At 44.4% G+C, this 19,740-nt stretch overlaps 1 long non-coding RNA gene across 1 annotated transcript in view; it reads right to left on the bottom strand.

The window, feature by feature from the left end:
• Nucleotides 1-2,003: 2,003 nt before the first annotated feature.
• The window catches only part of LOC140609475 (uncharacterized), a 58,795-nt gene continuing 41,058 nt past the window's right edge, over nt 2,004-19,740 (bottom strand). The window contains exons 3-5 of the long non-coding RNA XR_012011300.1: nt 19,023-19,123; nt 14,879-15,001; nt 2,004-2,373 (exon numbers count right to left, since the gene is read on the bottom strand). This is a non-coding gene — a long non-coding RNA (uncharacterized lncRNA). The remainder of the gene's footprint in view (nt 2,374-14,878; nt 15,002-19,022; nt 19,124-19,740) is intronic.

Below are 19,740 nucleotides of genomic sequence, written 5' to 3'. Positions count from 1 at the left end.
AAAAAAAGAAAAGAAAGCACTGTTCTTTTTCATTAGTTTATAGAGTGAGGCCAGCACTATAGCAATGGTTTCTTAGTGAGCTGTGTGTCCTTCACTGGCTGTGGTCTCCCTGAGAACAGGGACCTTGGATTCTCCGTCTTTAATTCTCTCACGGTATCTAGAGCAAAGCCTGTGCGTAATAAGCCCTCAATAAATGTTAACTGACAATGTGGCTCTACTTTCTCAGTAAACTAGAAATGCTATTAGTTTAACCACACAAAACTGCTTCTTTTGTAGGGCAAAAATGATCAAATATTGGCCATCGCATAGGGTGAAACCCAATACCATCCATAGGGATGGATGGTTAGCTACTTTCCACCTACGTTATTCCTGTTATTCCACATACATTTCCTAAGAGGTGCTGTGTGCCCACCACTTAGCCACGCTTAACCCCACTTACAAGCGAAGAAAGAGATATGTAGGTTTGTAAGGAGATTCCCAAAGCCAAGTAGTTAGTCGACGAGTGGCCAACCATTGTTGTATTGGTTCCTAAACCCTATATGTTAGTCACCTTTCCATCATAAGTGAAAGAAACCCAGTGTAAACAACCTTAATAGAAAAGTAGATTTAGTGGCTGGTAAACTGGGAAGTTAAAAGATGGGTTTCTTCAGGCACAAGGACTCCAATAATGGCAATATTCTTTTTTGCTTTGTCTCTTTCCATCTCTTTATTCTACTTATCTCTCTTCTTTTATATCCTGGCCTCATTCTCTTATATCCCAGGCTTTCCCTACATATAAAAGCAAGAGGCCCTAAATCTGCCCCAGTGCCCTATACTGGCCTCCATGGAAGGATATGATTGACCTACTTAGGCCATATGCCCAAGCCTCGGTCCAATCCCTGTGGAGGGGAAGATTGGATTTGGCCAAGCCGAGGTCATGGGCTACCCCCATGGGCCAGCATTATGGACTGAATATCCGTGTACTCCCAAAACTCTTATCTTGAAACCCTACTTCCCAGGGTGATGGTATTAGTAGATGGAGCCTTTGGGAGATAATTAGGCCAAGATGAGGTTGTGAGGGCAGAGCCTTCAGGCATGAGGTGAGTGCCCTTATAAAAGTCATGAGAGAACTTGCTTGCTTCTGTTATCTGCCACATGAGGGTCCAAGAAACCGGCAGTCTACAAAGTAGAAGATGGTTCTCATCAGAACCCAATCATGCTGGCATCCTGATCTCAGACTTCCAGCCTCCAGTACTGTCAGAAATAAATCTCTGTTGCTTGTAAGCCATTCAGTCTATAGTACTTTGTTATAGCAGCCTGAACAAACTTAAGATAGCCAGGGATGAGGCTCTATTATCAATAATCCCGCAGAACCGTCTAGGACAGAGAAGAAGAAATTTCCCAATGGAAGGAGAAGGGAAGCAGAAAAACCACAGATGTCCAGTGTTGCCTTGCCCATCCATCTTCACGTGCCAACCATCCTACCAATACAGCAAATGTATTTGCTGATGAACTATGTCCTTACTACAAAGTTGGTATTCATGAGGCTGAAAAACCAACTCACTACTTACTCTAATGAGGACAATGCCACCCTCCCCTCCTCCACCCTTCATCCCACCCCCCACCCTCACCTCCCTAAGGACAGGAGGGTTCCACAGCTTGCTTCTTGTCAGGGCCAAGGGGCTGCAGACTATACTGCGGCCAGGTCAGACCTGGTCAAGGTTCAAAATCAAGTGCCCCTTACTTTACACTAAACCAAAGTTGTGAGTGGGCATCCATACAAACCTATCACGCCTCGGCAAACCTGCAAGAGGGGAGAACCAGAGAGCAAGCTACGTGGCATTTCTAGAAGAAGGCAAACATCATAGGCATTTCACAATTAATTTGGGGACGGCCAAGGTTATCCAGGAAATGGAGCTAAAGTAGTTTGTGCAGATTTTCTCATTTCATGACAATATGTACCTAGAGATTTATTGGTAGGAAAGAAAACAAATATTAAAGGCATGTATAAGTGTTTAATGGATATTTATTAAATTACACTGGATTAAACTAGGCATTGTCTGGTCTTTCAATCGCATAAGCAAGCATGCCATGACTGGTGGATGTAGTGGTATTCCCAGAAGGAAAGTGGCCAATCTGGGAGCAGCCAAGAAGCAGCGGGCAGGCCGTCCCACAGTTGGTGGCAGCCCAAAGGGTGTGACTTGATCCACTGGCGGAGATGGCCTGAGGACACCCCAGGTGGGCCAAGGGAGGAGGTGTTGGTTTTCAAGAATACCCTTACTAGGCAGTCCTGCTCCGCTGTGTGCCCTGTGATGAGGTCTTCTCTGGTTTCAACGTATCTTCTTACCAGAGGCTGCTGCTTCAATATCCTTCTCAGTGCGGATCAAGAGCAGCCTGGGGCAGAACCACGACAGGTTTAATGAGACGAGGGTCAAACATCTTGAAAGAATATGGGCTCCCGGGCCGGGCCAGCACTTCTGAGACTGCACGGGGACAAGAATGCACAGGGGCCTGGAGGACAAGGTGCCACCCAGTGGCCCCCTCAGGAGTTTTCAGCCACTCCTGGGGCACGCTGCCTGGCCTGGGGATTAATTCAGCATTGCTCTGGGGCGGCCAGCCCGTCGGGGTCATCTACTCACCAGGGAGCTTTCCCCAGAAGCTTCTTCATAAACCACTTCTTCCCCAGAAATTCACGGCCACCAGTGTCAGGCCATTTTATACACCAGCAGAACAACGAGTGGCTTATTGTTGTTGATAAAGAATGCTGTTTCTCATCGGTAGAAGCCACCCCTTGAATGATTGATGTGGGCTGCACACAGTGGGGGGAAATGAGAGCAAGCACTAACACTTGCAAAGCACTGATGATGCGCCAGGCACAGTGCTAAAGGCTTTCCACACATGAACTCATTTAGCCCCACAACCGCCCTGTGAAGTGCATGCTATTATCACCCCTGTTTTATAGATGAGGATCACATGCAGTAAGTGGCACTACCAGCATTTGAAAGCACACGCTTTGTTACCAGAGGCCATACTCTTAACTGCTATAAACACTGCCCCAAACCCGGGGGGTGGGGGGGGGCGGGGGGAATGTGGTTTGCCTTGTAAGTAAGATCATGTATATAGAATGGAAGCGGGCACCCATTGTTCCACCAATGATATATAATGTCTGGTCATATTATAATTAATAATCATTTACTAAAATTATTATTTCAAATAACTGACAGTAAAATTGATCTCATTTGACCAAAAATCACATAAGAAACCGGACAAAGGAACTGGACCAGCGGTGGCCAAGGTGCCGAAGTCTGTTTCCATTGCCGACGTCCCTGACGTACTGACTTACACACTTGCAGCTCCTGTCCCCAGGCCCTGCCTATACAGACAACCCCTCAGGCTCCCTGGTAATCTGGTTTGGGCATCTTTAGATGAAACTCCAAGAGTACGTTTTTGCACAATCGACACTAAAGTTGCTGAATGTTAAAATAACAAGACTTCTAAAAAAGAATTTTGAAACTAAATCAATCCCCCCAAAAAAGTGAATAGAGAGTTATCAACCACTTTCAAATGTGGCTTCTAGTTGCTTCCATGAACAACTGGAGGAAGGAAACTGTCATTATGGCATTCATCCGAGACAAGATTTAGCAGCCAACCAAATGAAAACGTAACTGGACATATGTTTAATAAGAATCATTTAAGGGCAGTCCGGATGGCTCAGGGGTTCAGCGCCTGACTTCAGCCCAGGGCGTGATCCTGGAGACCCCGGATCGAGTCCCGTGTCGGGCTCCCTGCATGGAGCCTGCTTCTCCCTCTGCCTGTGTCTCTGCCTCTCTCTCTCTTTCTGTGTCTCTCGTGAATAAATAAATAAAATCTTAAAAAAAAAAAAAAAAAGAATCATTTAAGTGTGAAGACTGAGAGATGTTATGGCCAGCATGGGAATGTTCTTTCCACCAACAAACCACAGGACTCACTATACTTACAAGTGAGAGGATGGGAGGTTTTGCTCACATGTGGGCACAGCCAGACAGTGCTGAGAAGGTCAGCACTCTGCGGCAGAGCAGGATGGGTCAGCAGGCCCTGTCTGCCGCTCCCCACCGATAGCCATAGAAATGGCCCAGGAAGGATGAAAAACTGCTCCTAATTGGGCTTTGATTGAATTTGGGGACCTTCAGAGAAATGAGTAGGATATGGGTTTATTTTTGTTTGCTGGTTCCTCTGTGTGTTTATTTGAGTTTTAACCAGAGCATGGTTCTGAGTGCCACCTCCAGAGAATTTGCAGGAATGAGGGCTTTATGGAAAGATTTTTCCTTCCCACTGTCGTACACACTGCCATTTTCAGGAGCACTTCTATCAGCCATGCGTGCAAGGTTTTGTGTCACCATCAATGTTAAAAACAGAAGCCCTGGCATCCACTCGCATTTCGGGCATAAAGGAAAACTGTTCCCCTTGTTCAGAAGGCTCCTGTGTCTGCAGCAGGGCCCCAGATGCAATGTTTGTTTTAGGCGGAGGGAAAGGAAGGCAGGCGGAAAGTGAGCCGAGAAATGGCTTTTTTTTCTAAGTGTGGCAGATCATTAATAATCAGTGAAGGATGGACTCAAGAAGCCTCAGCGCACGTATTTCTAGGGCTGAAGTTGAAGCCTTCATTAATATTCTGGAGGAAGATCACTCCCGTGAAGTTTCTCTGGGCCTCCGATCTAACTCGGCTCTGTAAACAATGGAGGAGTCGTAGATTCTAGGATAGCCCCAGAACTTTCTCAGTGGAGGAAAGAGAAGCACAGTTCTCTACCCCAATGCAGGAAATCAGTGGGTCTGCTTTGTTCCTAATCAGTTCAGGTTTTGCCTACTTTGACTCTCTAGTCTGATGTAACATTGTGAAATGCTGAAAATCCATTTCATTTCTTTTTTTTTTTTCTAAGATTTTATTTATTTATTCATGAGAGACACACAGAGAGAGCAGAGACATAGGCAGAGGGAGAAGAAGCAGGCTCCCCACAGGACTCGATCCTAGGACCCTGGGATCGTGACCTGAGCTCAACCACTGAGCCACCCAGGCCCCCTGAAGATCCATTTCTTTGGAAAACATTTAGCTCTAGTAACATAGAGTGTGCTGTCTTTATTTTAACCATGTCTAGAACTACTTCAGGCTGACAGAGTTTATCAGCTATGCCAGAGGCCTTTCCAACCTCATTTTTAGTCTGCCTAAAACTAGCTTGGCCCTAGAACTCTGAACACGTGGATAGAAAGAAGCCAGAATCTCCATTTTGGCCATGGAGGGATGGAAGGAGAGAAGAGAGGAGAAGTTCTCATTGCTCACTGTAGCCATGTACGTACCCAAGTATCAAAAGCGGTCCCAGGGTCGGCTAGGAGATGGACACCTCCGTACCTGGATCTGGGCACAGGGTGAAAAGGAGGAAAAGAGGGGAGAGGGAATCTTTTGCTCATTCTGCCTATCTGGGGTGTAGTACATTGGAAGCTGGAAGAGAGCATATCAGAGGAAAGAAAACTGGGGGTGGCTAATTCCTTTGTTTTATGCAAAATCTCTCAAGGAGAGGGAAACAAGGAAGCAAGTAATGAATCACATGCCCACATGTACCCCTGAGCCAAAACAAAGCTCGCTGGATCTCCTCTCCCACCAGCCCTGCCACCGTTAGCAAGCCACCCCTTCGTGGGCAGTGAGTGCCTTTCCTGCCCCAACCCCAAGCCTTGCCCCCTGGGTAAAGACATGCTCCTTGCTACTTCATACCACTCCAATAAGAACAAGCCCTTCACCAAGGAGGGCACTTGATGGCATGAGCACTATGTCGGCAAACTGAATTTAAATAAAATATTAGGGCAGCCAGAGTGGCTCAGTGGTTTAGTGCCGCCTTCAGTCCAGGGCCTGATCCTGGAGACCCGGGATCGAGTCCCGCATCGGGCTCCCTGCATGGAGCCTGCTTCTCCCTCTGCCTGTGTCTCTGCTTCTCTCCCTCTGTGTGTGTGTGTGTCTCTCATGAATAAATGAATAAATCTTTAAAAAAAAAAAAACAAAAAATAAAATATTTTTAAAAAAGAACAAACCCTGGTTGTTTCAATATTAACTTCGCTCCCCCATCCTTCTCCAATCTTTTTTTTAAGCCCTTAAAGGAAATGTCACTAAAACATAAGGAATAGATCATTAGTCTGTCCAACGGTGGACATTTTTTATTATATAAAGCTCCGAATCCATACTGAACAAAAGCAACTGTTCAAAACTCTCCCCCCACCAAAAAAAAAAAACAAAAAAAAATTGCCCAGCAATTTTAAGTTAATGGGCAAGATTAATGGATTGTCATATAATGTAAAGGGAAAGTACTAGAAAAAAAAATGAAAGTGGCTCTACAAAATTGGTTTGGAGCTGGAGTCTCCGGGAAGGCCCTTCAGCCGGAGGATTACTGTCTGCGGGGCTCGCAGCTAAGCGGTGTATTAATTTGAAAGCCATGCCTTGTACCGATACCCAGCACTTAGTGGTTGGTTTTATGTTAAAAATGCTCCGTCTGAAACCTGTGCTGAAAGTTTGCCCAAACATCTCATAGTTGATTGCAAACCCGAGTGCCTGGGGGCTCTGAGCCCACACCTCAAGAATGTTGGTGATTGGGTGACATTTTGGCTCTACACCTGGATTTGTCAAGGCCTCTTAACGGCTGCTGGGAATGTGCCCTGCCTGGGGCCCGCTGCCCTCCCCCATCACCCCTCTGACAGATGAAAACACAACAGGGTCTGTTGCCTGACTGACACATTCCTCTCCTGTCTGCCTCTGAAAGGACTTTATTTAACAGTCCTGGAGTCGGGCTTTTGACTGACAGATTGTGAAGGGTAAAAGTCATTCGGTTCCATTAAGCTCTGTAACTGCTGTGGAACAAAACACCTTTAAAAAAAAAAAAGTGTCGGGGTTGGGGGAGGGAGAAGTAGAGCTGCGGAGAGTGGGGGCATGAGCTTTAGGGAGAAAAAAAGGGGATTCTTTTCAGGTTCAAAAACAATCCTTCTCTTTGCCTTCTGTCTATCAATTAGGGCGGCATTCCCAGAGGGAATACGGGCCCGGCCTCATTGGTGTCATTCAGCTGCCAATCTCCTGACAGGGACACCAAAGGGCCTCATGTAGCGCTGCGGAAACTGTCTGTCAGGCCATCAGCAGCTGCTATGACGACATCACCTCTGTTTTTCCAGGACTATTATAGAGAAAGAGGGTTGGGGGGGGGGGGCGCTCACCCAACAGAGTCGAAGAGTCTCAGCTCCAAATCTCTGTTCATATTTTCGTTTCACAACCCCTCACATCTCTTCAACCCCGGGGTGAATTTCTTCACAAAAACATCATTTCCTTGCCTGGCTGGGCTACGGGGTACATAATAACTCGCCAGCCAAGGACATGGTCTTGGGTGTCAGAAAGGGGTTCTGCTTCAGGGAAAACTGAAGTCCTGACTGAACACATTCAATGAGTGGTTCACACGAGCCCAGAGAAATGCTATTTATGGTGAAAGGTGGCTCAACCACCCGAAGGCCTGCAGAGGCAGAGCTGTGTGAAAAGCTGTGTGGCCCCACAAACGGCTTCCTGCCAAGCCTTAACCTTGTTTGGGTTCCTGTGGCTTTCATTCCCCCCTGAGTTTTGCTTGGAGCCCAGAGGCTCAAATGGAGCTCAAAACTCTAAGCCAAACTCAGCACCAAGCAACCACTTCCCACTTTTCTGTTTTTCTGCCTTGCCCTCTCCGTTCCCCAAGGCCAGACGCACACAGGCTAACTTGGGTTTGCCCCAGACACTCCTCGGCCTCAGTGGATCACCCCAAAAGACCCTGAAGACTCAAAACTACAAAGGAGGGGTACATTTACCTGAGCTTCCTGGCTTGGCTGGAAAATACTGCCTTACTGGGTCCTACCTCCTCCTCTTCTCTGTCTCCCCTCTCTGGACTCTGCCTGAGACAAGAGAGGTACATGGGAGCCATGATGGCAACCTGCAAAGCTACATGGTTGCCCTTCCGTGTCCTGTGATAGCTGTGTTTGTGATTGCTAGCGCTTCCCTGGTAGCCTTTTCACATTACAGGGAGCTACTTCCAAATGGCAATGACAGCACTTTGTACCAAACTGAGTGCTGGAGAGCACCACTGCCAAGCCCCATGGCCAGCCTTTGTGTTGCAATACTTCTGCTTCGCTTCAGGGAGGGGGATTACGGTGCTTCACACTTTCATATGAACTGTACAAAATGTTTAGCCAAACCCTGTAAGAACATGAACATAAAGCTCTCTCCCTGCTGCCAGGACCACGACGACGTCGATCTCTTTTGTATCGCTTATTTCTTCCCTCATTCTGAAAGCTCTGCAGGGGTCCTACACTTCCTGAACATAATCCCCATCTGGAGTGGCTGAAATCTGTCCACACAGCAATACACTGGTCTCAGGCATCCAGATGCTGGGTCTCGGATACGTACCACCTACATGAAGACTGTGCCTGGGGAAATGCGGAATTAGCCAGATTTTTGGCACTGGGGTTATATGCAGAGGAGCAAGTGGACAGCATAATTAGAATGAAAGAGGTAACTTGATTGTCAACTTCCTGCCCCACAGCCTCAGGAAGACACACTCAAGAGCCAGCCCTTTGCCATCTGCACCAACAGAAATTGTAGCAGTCATGGGACATACTAAGGGTTCGCTAACGAAGGAACGTTTCCAAATTGCTTTGCATGTCTTTAGATGAGATCGCTGCACATTCTTCATTACTCAGGCCAAGAGGAAACCAACCTAAGGGATCGGGCAGGTAGGCAGGGACATGCGCAAGGAGCTCTAAGTTCCTGGGGGCCCTGCTGCAAAAGAACTGTGGTTACTGGATAAAAAAGATGCTGGGAGCATTTCACTCAGGAAGGATTACCTCAAAAACGTTACTTGGTAGGTAGCCCCATGTGAGCAGATGCTTGGAGCTCCTGGTGCTGAATGGTGACATGGGTTCCCATCCTGGGGCTCCCCATCACCCACCAAAGCCCTAGGATCCAATCCCTTCTCATCATGATTTTTCACAAGGATTTCAGATCCAGGATTGTGAGACGCTCACATGTCTGGCCTTACCATAGACAATGGCTTCCAAATGTTTCTCAGAGGAAGGCCCAGTAGTATAAGATCTGAATATTATCTGTGCGGGAAAGACAACCATCTTGGCTTCCTTGTTTGCCTGTGATATCCATGGGGTACCACCTTCTTTGAATTGTATATTTTTATAGTCTTTTCCACTGACTGGTTACAATGGGAATGACCTTAAACCAAACCTGTCACAGTTCTAATTTGATGGAATAAGTGGTTGCTACTATTTAGTCTATACATAAGTTTAGACAAGTCACTCTTACTTATGTGAGAGGATACCCCCACTGTGAAGCAGCCCACTCCTCTCAGGTTCTTATAAAAGAGCAATAAAACCTATCATAAACACCACTCTTCCATCTTTCTTTTTTTTTTCTCTTCCATCTTTCATTTTCACTCCCATGCAAACCTTGAGGTGCGGTACGAGACACCCGACAAAAAAATGCCTAACTTCTTCCCCACTTTCCAACTCGGGATAATGCTGAACCAGGAATATAAATGCTTAGCATGTTGCCTTGTGCTAAGAGTTCTATCTTTCTATCTCTCTCCACAATGGGATAGAAAGTAGGGATTTGAATGACTGCCTCTGATCCCCACTGGGACAAATCCCATGAGAATGACTCTAAGATGTTCCTTGGAACGTTGTGAATTCCTTGGAATATGTGAATCATATGTACCCATATGGAAAAGTATATAAAGTCTCCTCTTTTAAAAAATTATCCACATTTTCTATTAGCCACACTCACAGCTTCACAGCTTTCATGAAAAAATAGCAATAACTTTAAAGGAATTGGGATACAGAATGAGTCAGGAAAAAAACAAAAATAATTGACAAATTTGGGAAAAAAATCCAATATACCAGCCTTAAATCTAAATATAAGAAGTATATTCTTGGCACCACACAGAAGCATTTTGGAAAAGCTAATTTGAAAAAATGAGTGGAATTGATCTATTAAAAGTACAGAAACAGCAGTCAGATCCTCAAACAGTAATTAGGCTAAATTTTTCCGCGTTAAGACCTAAACCTCAACAATGATCTCAGACCAGGGATTAAAGATACACAGGCACATTAATCTTAGCTTCACCTTCCTAGACCCCATGGATTATAATGACTTTACTAGAATAATCATTATATAGGAGAAGACTGGCTTTTTAAAAGGGAACTTACTAAGAAAAGTCACTCTAAAGGTAAAATTAACTCTGATTGGAAGTATTGTGTATTGAGCATTGAGTGCCCTCTTAATAGCAGTGGACTATACATTTAATCCCAATAGTTAAGACTTCTCTTGTTCCTTTTATGCAATTGACTGGCTTTGAGAAATATTGTGTCCTTTAACTTTCAAACATTTGTTTTGTTCTTAAATACAGAAAGCGAAGAAAAGGAGATAAGAGAACTAGTGAAGAGGTAAGAAAGTAATATGGCTCAGCTTGTTACGAAGGTTAATAACGATTCACCCCTGAAATGTGCATTTATTATTAGCTCAGTAGAGGACTGAAAAAGCCACGGAGCCCAAAAGATGAATTGGAGCTGCACAAAAATGAACCAGCCACAGATGATGGTTCTCAAGAAGCCGATGTTCAATTAATGACCAAACTAAGCAATGAGAGAGGTTAACTTGTTCCAAAAGGAAGTTGAGTAACATGATGCTTTTCCATAGCCTAAAGGAGCTAATAGCCAAACAAATTCTATCCCATTACCTTTTTTTCCCCTAACTTTTAACATTTATTACGTTTTATGCATTTAGAAACTGAAGCGGTTTATATGAAAGTGCTATTTGACCTTTTGTGAAAAAACAAATTTTCACAAATCACAACACCCTGGGAAAACGTGCCTTTCGTTGGGACTGAAAGCCTAGCATTGTTTATATATTGAAAATGAGCGTGTTTCATTGAATTTCATGGTATATTTGTTAAAATTTTAGAAGGAGTAATAGACATTAAGGAATCTTTGGCAGAAGACCTTTGTTTTAAAATGTTCCAAGGTCCGAGGCTCAGTTTTCTTGCCTTGTACAATTTGTTTCTCTGTCAAGTGTTGACAAGTTCACAAGACTAAATAGCCAATTCTTATTCCTTTCTGGAACCTCCTTATCTTTCTTGGGAAATAGGGAGCTTTTTGAAATTTCCAAGTTTCTTCTGAGACTGGAGATGAAAGAATCAAGAAAGAAAAAACTCTGGCTCATCTTGGTTTTCATTTGTTCCATATACTCGATCAGAACATTTTAAATTCTCCGTTTTCCATAAGAATCAATCAACACCTGACCCATTTCCTAGTCATCTCTTAGGTGAATATGTGAACGTGGAACTTGAGCTGAGGTTGACAAGGGAGAATGGTGTAAGCCACACATTCATGTCACATGTGACAACGATGTCACTTTCTCTCTAACAGTCTCTCCCACGAGGACACCATGGCCAAGCCACTGGTCCCTCTCTAATTCCCAATTACATAACATGAATAGTATTTCATATGGGTCTTGCCAGGACAGTGTATACTTATGGCCTTTCTTTGCATGCCTGATTAAGATTTTCTATGAAATCAAAAAAAAAAAAAAAGATTTTCTAGAAAATCTTGATCCTTCTCCCTGTTTGTTTTGTGGCCCAAGCGAAAGGGAAAATCAAAACCAAGCTGGGAGCCAAACAAACACCTAAAACAAGTCTTTTTCAAACTGATGTGTTTGTAAACAGCAAGCAAATTAAAACTTTTCTAAGGTTCTTTTAGATGCACATTCATTAAAACTGGGAGTTTACTTTAGGTACTTGAAATGTTTAGCTAATTGGATATTCTGCTAGAACAGTAACCACTCATGCACTTTCAAAAAGGTGTCAGAAAACACTATGGTGCTCTTAGTGTTGGTTTGGACATTCATGATTCGGACTCCTCATGAGCAGGAGCGGCTTTCCTGCTCTATTGATGCGTTCTCTTTCATAGGTAAACTACACTGTGGTGTCTGCCTGCCGTAGGATGAAGCCACTGCATTCTGAGCACCAGTTCCTCAATAGTACTTTAAAAATGCTTGAAAGAGAGTAGGATCCCCAACATTAACACAGTTATGAATTTAATAAATTTCTATATAAACTAGGGCAATTCACGCTCCCACTCTCCACCCTAAATATCAACCACCACACAGAGAAAAGGCCAGAAACACTACATTTTCCTTTTAAGTTTGGATTGGAGCTTATTCTATCACCAGAATTTTTTTGTAATAGATTCCTCTTTATTACCGGTTTTTTTTTTTAAGATTTTATTTATTTATTGAGAGAGAGAGCATGTGTATGAGTGGGGGAGGGGCAGAGGGAGAGGAAGAGAGAGAATCTCAAGCAGGCCAGTGCAGAGCCCAATGTGGAGCTCAATTTCACAACCCTGAGATCATGACCTGAGCCAAAATCAAGAGTCGGACGGACACTTAACCGACTAAGCCACCCAGGCCGCCCCTATTACTGGTTTTCTATAAGTATTTGAATATACTTTCAATCATTCAAAAAAAACCAACTTATTTTTAGCAAATACAACAATGGCAAGGAGTCACTTTGAAATCACTATGACATCAGAGCACAAAATACATACTTACTAATTAACCTTACCTACATGTTTATAGTACGCCTCCAGGCAAGTCTGAAATGTTTTGTTTATAATTATGACATTTCCCCTCCTGTCAAGAGTCTATTATCTTTGCTGGAACTTTATTTTTGTCTCCATTAGGTAAAAAGCAGAGAAATTTGGCCCATAATACAAAATACTTCAAGAAATGGAACCAACCGTTTAAAAAATATATACCCACCATCATCAGTAGCACTTACAACAACACAATGGCAAGGTTTGGGTAGCATGTCTTTGGCTGTTTCCAGAGATCCAGTGTGAAGTGGAGACATTGAGATCAGTTATGTAGCTATTTTAGGTTTGGTTGCCTGGCTTGAATGATTGGGATAATTCTCCCAATTATTCTCTACACTTTGTAGGTGCAGATCCAGGTTTAAATTGTGATTGAGTGCAGAACATTCAGTGGGAAGACAGGAAACTCAGATTCTGTGTTTAAGTGGCCCAAGGATTAAGCCTATAATGTTCAACAAGTTACATCCACTGTGTGTTTCAGTTTATCTTACAAATAGGGAAAGAAACAGAAACCCCATTTTATTAAAAACCAATCAAGACGATTGAACTTAAAAACGTTTTCTGCAGCCTTGAGAAAAAAAAATAAGTTACATAAAAACAAAATAATGTGTTAGACCAGGTTTCTTAGAAAAAGGAGCCTGAAGCAAGAATTAAGTTCTGATGCTTTCTATGGCAGGTGAAATCTCAGGGCAACAAAAGTGCAAGGAAAGAGAAGCAAGGCAGGGAAGGATAAAAGCCACGCAAAGTGATACTTTACTATATTGGCCTTCGCTTCACAGTGGGCCTCAAAGACTCCACAGAGGGAGGCGGGAGGGGAAATTATCCGATTGGTTCCTACCTATCTCCTTTTTGCCATTGGCAAAGAACACACCGTCAGGAGTGAACATCCCGTATTTCTGAGTTGTACCATCCAATGCCTATGACACAGCCCATGGCCTGCAGGGCAGCATTCCATCAGAGTTGGGATGTCATGGAGATCCCAGAGAGGTGGGTGTGTGACAGGATGGCATCAGGCTGCAGCATGGAGTCAGCCCTCAAGGAGTGAAAATCCCAGCATGGAGGGAGCGGAGAGACAGCTGAGAGCCTGGAGGCAATGCTGGGAGAATCTGAGAACCCCTATGAGATGTGTCCAGTACAAATGAATTTAGCCAACTTCAATCCCTGCTGTAACTAGAGGTTGTCGTACCCATAAGTTCCCAAGAACTACCAGAGCGCCAATTTGCCAAAATATATTGTGTTGGCGAAAACAACGGCTATTGACATTTCTGACTTTGAACAGCAAAGTTAGAATATTTTCTTAAGGGGTGCCTGGCTGGTTTAGTTGATTAAGCATCTGCCTTCAGCTAAGGTCATGATCCCAGAGTCCTGGAATCAAGTCCCACATCAGGCATTTTGCTTCCAGGGCACCCCTTCCCCAGCTCCAGAACACATGCCCCAGGCCTGGCCACTTAGAGCTACGTGATTTGTTCAGGAGTGTGGTTCACAGCCAATGTGAGCCAATTTAGCAAACAGAAGTATATTCTTTTTCCTTCTGGATTTGGAGTCAGGGAGATCAATTTGTAGGGTTGCTGGCAGCCATTGTCCTCCCCAGGCAAAGCATGCCTGAATAATGGAGCTAGCTGGAAGGAAGACTGAGAAATGGAGTGACTAGATCTCAAGAGCATTGTTAAAGCCTCTGGATCCAGCTGAACTCTTAGGTGACTGAGACAATAAAGTCCCCTGGTTGCTTAAAGTAGTTTGAGTTGAGTTTTCTGTTATTGCAGCTGAAAGAGTCTGAGCTGATGGAGGGAGACAGGCACGTAAGCAATCACAATGCAACGTGACAAATCCTTAGGTGAGGAGAGAAACTAAATGTTTGGGGAGCTCTGGATAGGAAGTGTTGCTTCTTTGGCTCTCTATCAGTAAAATGCCTGGGTCTGCATAGATAATCTTTACAGTCCACCCACCCTGACCTCATCCCGGACATTCCATGGTTCAGGGAAGTGTTCACTCCTAAAGGCCTCCCTTCGGTGTCTAGGGCTGCTACACAGGCCACAAGCGTGCCCCTGACCATCCATTTACTAGTAAAGCAGTGTACGTTTCTCTGCATCCTAGAAGATTCCATCAGATTATTAACACAGTAGGTCACAGCTTGTAAATGCAAGCCCATGGCCAATTAGTAGAAGAGGTGAGCCTGCCAATGGATAATCACCACACCACCACAGACACTTCCAAAACTTACCTCACAACATTCCTGGGTCCTTAGGTAAATCCTTAGACTTGAGGCTTAGCAAAATGAATCACACATGTGTCTTCCTCTCTGATGTGATGTGCATCGGTCTGGGTGAAGCATCGTAGCTGTTCTCTACAAATACAAAAAGCATTTGAATACCTAAGATGATGGGTAAGATAGGAGGGGTAATAAGAATTAGAGAAAGTTGCTGGAGTTGTCATCACTCTGGCAGTGGATAACTTTCTGGGGCTCCTTTCCTATAGAGCCTACAATTAGGTTATTACAAATAAGCACAGAGTTAATCCAGAAAATGGCTTAGTCTCCTTCCCTCAACATGCAGATCCTTCAGCCAGAGATAATGGGTCTTCCTCCACACATCAAGTGTTATCTGGACAAAGGGGGGGTTCTGACCTCCTCCTTCTCCAGGCTAACTACACATTTCAGATTGCGTGGAAATAAAAACCCATCATCCATTACTGCTGCAGCCGCCACCACGGCTCTCAACAGAGGTGACTGTGTGTAAGGGACAGTCAGAGCTGGGTAAGGGGCTACGGGATCAGGCTCACAGAAGTCCCCCAAAATGCTGAGGTGTTAGGAAACCAGAAATAAGGGAACAAACCAGACTGCCCTGCCCTAGGTGTGGGCGGCGAGAGTGTCTTTTTTATGACAGTCACCTGTAACCAGAAAAGAATAACCAGACTCTAAAAAGAAGTAAGCCATTAAAGATGTTATCACCAGTCCTTACTCAAATCAAGACATCACAAAACTGAGAAGGCCACAGGCTCCCTGATCAGTTCTAACTAAAAGACTGGGTCCTTGGAGGCCCATGTTGGCAACCCTGTCAGGACCCCTCTCATTCCTGAGAGCTTTTTCTGTATCCTTGCTTAATAAACTTCTATGGCTTTACTCATTCTCCTTTGTCCACAAGATTCATTCTTTGACTCCATGAGACAAGAACCTCGCTCTCCTGCTTCAACAGGCTTCTGGGCATCCACATATTCCTGCCTGTCAGAGCATCCATCATTCTGGTCATTAGATAGTGACAGTATTAGCCAGATAACCACAATCAGAACAAAGAGAGAGCATCCTTTAATGCATTCCCTTACTGACCTGCCCAACGTGCTGGTCACCCCGAAGAAAAATCATGCAATTATTTGCACCACAGTCTGTGTGTGTGTGTGTGTGTGTGTGTGTGTGTGTGTGCGCGCGTTGGGGGATGACAGAGGCGGCACCTACTAGAAGCCAGGTGTTATTTTAGGTGCTCTGCATGCATTATCTTGTGTTGTTTTCACAATCAGCCTGCCACGTGAAAACTCTATTTTCTCTATTTTACAAAGAAACTGAGGCTCAGAGATATTAACTTGCCCAAGATCGCACAGCTAACAAGTAGTGGGACCTGGCCTCAAACCTGGAGGCTTCATTCTTACCCCTTATGCCCAGCTACCTCTCCTAGCTTTTGCTCTTTTCCCAGAGATGATGCGATTCAATCCCATAACACATCCAGGGTTTTTTGGCTTGAAAGAATTTTTTCCATGACCCCATTCCCAGCTCATGCTGCTCCCTAATCCCGAGAAAGAAAAGTCACCAGATAAGACAGTATACTTGTAACTAAAATAACAATATCATCCCCAGAGGGCTGCTGGGAATATACAAAAGTGCTGTGTGTGGTTAAGCAGATATTACAGACATGGACTCGCTCTGACAGTGTATGCACTTGTGTATTTGGGTAGATCCAATACGTAAGATCCTCTCAAAAAAGATCTTGAGAGAACATTTATCCATCCAACAGATTTTTATTGCACATCTCCCATGTGACACTGGAAGAATACTAAATAGTTAGGTTAAGCTTTGCATTTCTGGGGCAGATGGAAGCAGGTGCAATGAGAGGAAAAAATAATGAACTCCATAAACGTGCCATCAGCCAAATCCTTTGACTGCAGTGTGGAAGGAGTGGACATATAGGGGAAAGTTTTGAAGGAAGCAACATTTTAATTAATCCTTGAAGACTGAGAAGAATTTTGACAAGTGTAGAAGGGGAAGAAAAAAGTCCAGGGAACACCGAGGGTAAAGACATAGAAGTGTTAAGCTGAAGTCAGATTTTCACCAAAGGAAATAGTCCAATATGATTGGTAAGTAAGAGCCTACAATCCTAGGAGGGGCTGGACAGACAGAAGGGGCCCAACCATTTATAGAAATATGAGGTGTTGTCTGCCCACCACCTATAGTGGCTTTAGACAGTTGCTCCCAGTAGTGCTGTCATCACTGTGTCCAGGCACCCACAGTTGTGGGGCAGGCACATGGCCCAGGGCGAGCTAATCAGAGCCCATATTAATGAGTGCTCCAGGGCTGGACACAAGATCCAAGCATGGTTAACCAGGGCTTCCCTGGATTCATGCAACGATACCAGAAGAAATAAGTGCCTCTTCTTCCTAGGATGAAAAGATATCAGTTTGGATGTGGGTAGCCATCTCGCAGGAAAGAGCAGAGCTTGCCTGTAGAGTGAAGCCAGGATGACGTGGGACAGGAAGCCAGGAGATGCTAGAGCTCAGAAGGCATTGTTTGGGCCCCCAGGTCCACCTCTGTCTGAAGCTCTAGATCCATCCTTGGACTTCTCAGTTGCACGAGTCATTAACTGATTTCCCTTGAGCCAGTGTGAGCTAAGAGTCCTGACTCATACAGCGATGAGGGTTATGCTAAGGAGTTTGGACTTAAGAGGCAGGCTGGAAAGCCACTGGAAAGCCTCTCTTCCATGCTTAGAGAGCAGACTTCTACTGCAGACAGAAAGTCTGTGGGAAGACTAAACAACCTTTCAGGGGCAGAGGCAAAATTCACAGAACCTTCTAATTCATTATGCAAATGAAAGAAGTTAAACCCATTCTACAGCTGCTGCAGAATGACATATTTGGCCTTCGAAACCTACCCAAAGAGCCACACTAAATGATAACATGAGTTAGACCTACATGTTATTCCCAATATTGTCAGCAAAATCTGGATAGTAGAGGCCTCACCCCACAGGGTGACAATATCTCAAGAGGAGCAGGTGACTTGTAAGGTCAAGGAATAAGGCCTGAAACAGCATTACTGTAACAAATGTGAAGGGTCTGGTTACCTCCCTCTCTGAAACCTAAGATGTTTGAAGGAAAAGAGGTGCTGAAGCATCTGCAGTTGGCGGTGACACCTGAGAACATGGGTGACCACCCCCACCCCACACATGCAAAGGCAGGGACTGTGCCTTTTGCTACAAATAGCTTTGAACTTTTCTGCTCACCTCCAGCCCTCACTTCTGTCTTAGGGAGAAAAGAAAACCACTTTGCTCTTAGGCCCAGGGCTAGTGCATCAGGTTACTCATCACTTTGGCAGGTCTCTCTCACAAGATGAATCCTTACCAAATAGGAGCCACTCAGGACTGGGAAAAACTTCAAGTGGGCATTTGATCCTCTAGTGCTTCTAGATAAGAGAACATATAAGCCCAGTGATGTGCCTCTTCTGAACTGGAAGGGTCTGTGGCTGAGGCAACTTCTTACCATATTGATTTAACATAGCAACAAGGGGACCGAGAAGGTGGCATTGCCTCTCCTCAACCTCTGCCCACACCAGCTCCTCCTCCCACCACAAAACAGAAAGCCTAGGAGAAGTGGGAGTTCAGCCAGTTGCAACTTACCATAGGAGTGCTTAGCAACATGAATCTGCAAAGGAGGCTGGGGTGGGGGTGGGGGGACAGGGAGATCCCAGGACCCACTATGTCTGGAGCTTAGAGGACTCAGACCAGACTCTTATAGCAATGGTCCCACTGTATGTGACTAAATCCCAGACTCATTTTTCACATTTCAACAACTCTGGAATAGGAATGCATCTGTAATCAATGGTGTGTCATACTTGAAAATTGTTAGCTTTTCCTTTCTTGGGGATTTTTGAAATAATGGTGCATTTTACAATCGATTTTTTTTTTTAGATTCAACAAAGTACTATATTCAGGACCACTTGCTCAGTACATTAAACTGAAACTCCCTATCCATTCCCCAGAGACATCTCATACTCCAAAAGACTTATTGTAGCAGTGGGAGCAGGAGAAACAAAAACTGGAAGAGATCCCAGTGCCACAAGAGTGGTAAATGGCTTACCCCACTCAGTTTCCTCAGAAGTTGCAACTTACAGAAGAAGGTATGGCCTGTGAACCATTCACATTTGGAAAATGGCAGACTGCTCCATCCTATACGAAGTCACCAGCTACAATGGCATTTCTCATCTTGATGCCTGAGTTGAGGGCACATGGTGGCAGAGGTGAAAAAATGATGGAGATGTTAGTAATATGATGATGACAATGATGAGACCTAACATTTAGATAGAACTTTATAGTTCTCAGAACTCTTTCCTGAGCATTGCATGACCTCTGGCCCAGCTGGCATCATCCCCCTTTCTACATGTGAGGACACTGAAGCACAGGCAGTGGGTGCCTCACGCAAGGTGGCAGAGTTAGTTAGTGGTGGGGAAGTGTCTAGACTCCTGAGAAATGCAACCTTTCCTTATGACCCTTCAACTGTTCCACAAAGGACAAGGGAAAGGTTTAGCCCTAAGTAGACCTTTCTTCAATCCTTTCAAGCTCACAAAGTAGAATAACAAATGGGATAAGTCTACTTTTTTACTAACATTCCAGGGGGGAAAAATGTTAGTAAATAGAGGTCAAAGGGCAAATTCATGTTTAAATGTCCTTGTTTAAAATGGTGCATACATTAATATTGATATTTGAAATTTTAGTATGAGAAATGTTAGCATGACTATCTAGTAAATAATGTGTACCTCAGAGCCCTATTTGTTAAAGTGGTACAAATTGAGAAAATAATAAGAGTTTCAAAATGTTGAAAGTAGTTACA

This window comes from Canis lupus, chromosome 18 (genome assembly GCF_048164855.1).
Source record: "Canis lupus baileyi chromosome 18, mCanLup2.hap1, whole genome shotgun sequence".
In the NCBI taxonomy this organism is placed as follows: Eukaryota; Metazoa; Chordata; class Mammalia; order Carnivora; family Canidae; genus Canis; species Canis lupus.
The sequence above is the reverse complement of the archived record's forward strand: the minus strand, read 5'-3'. Positions and strand labels throughout refer to the sequence as shown.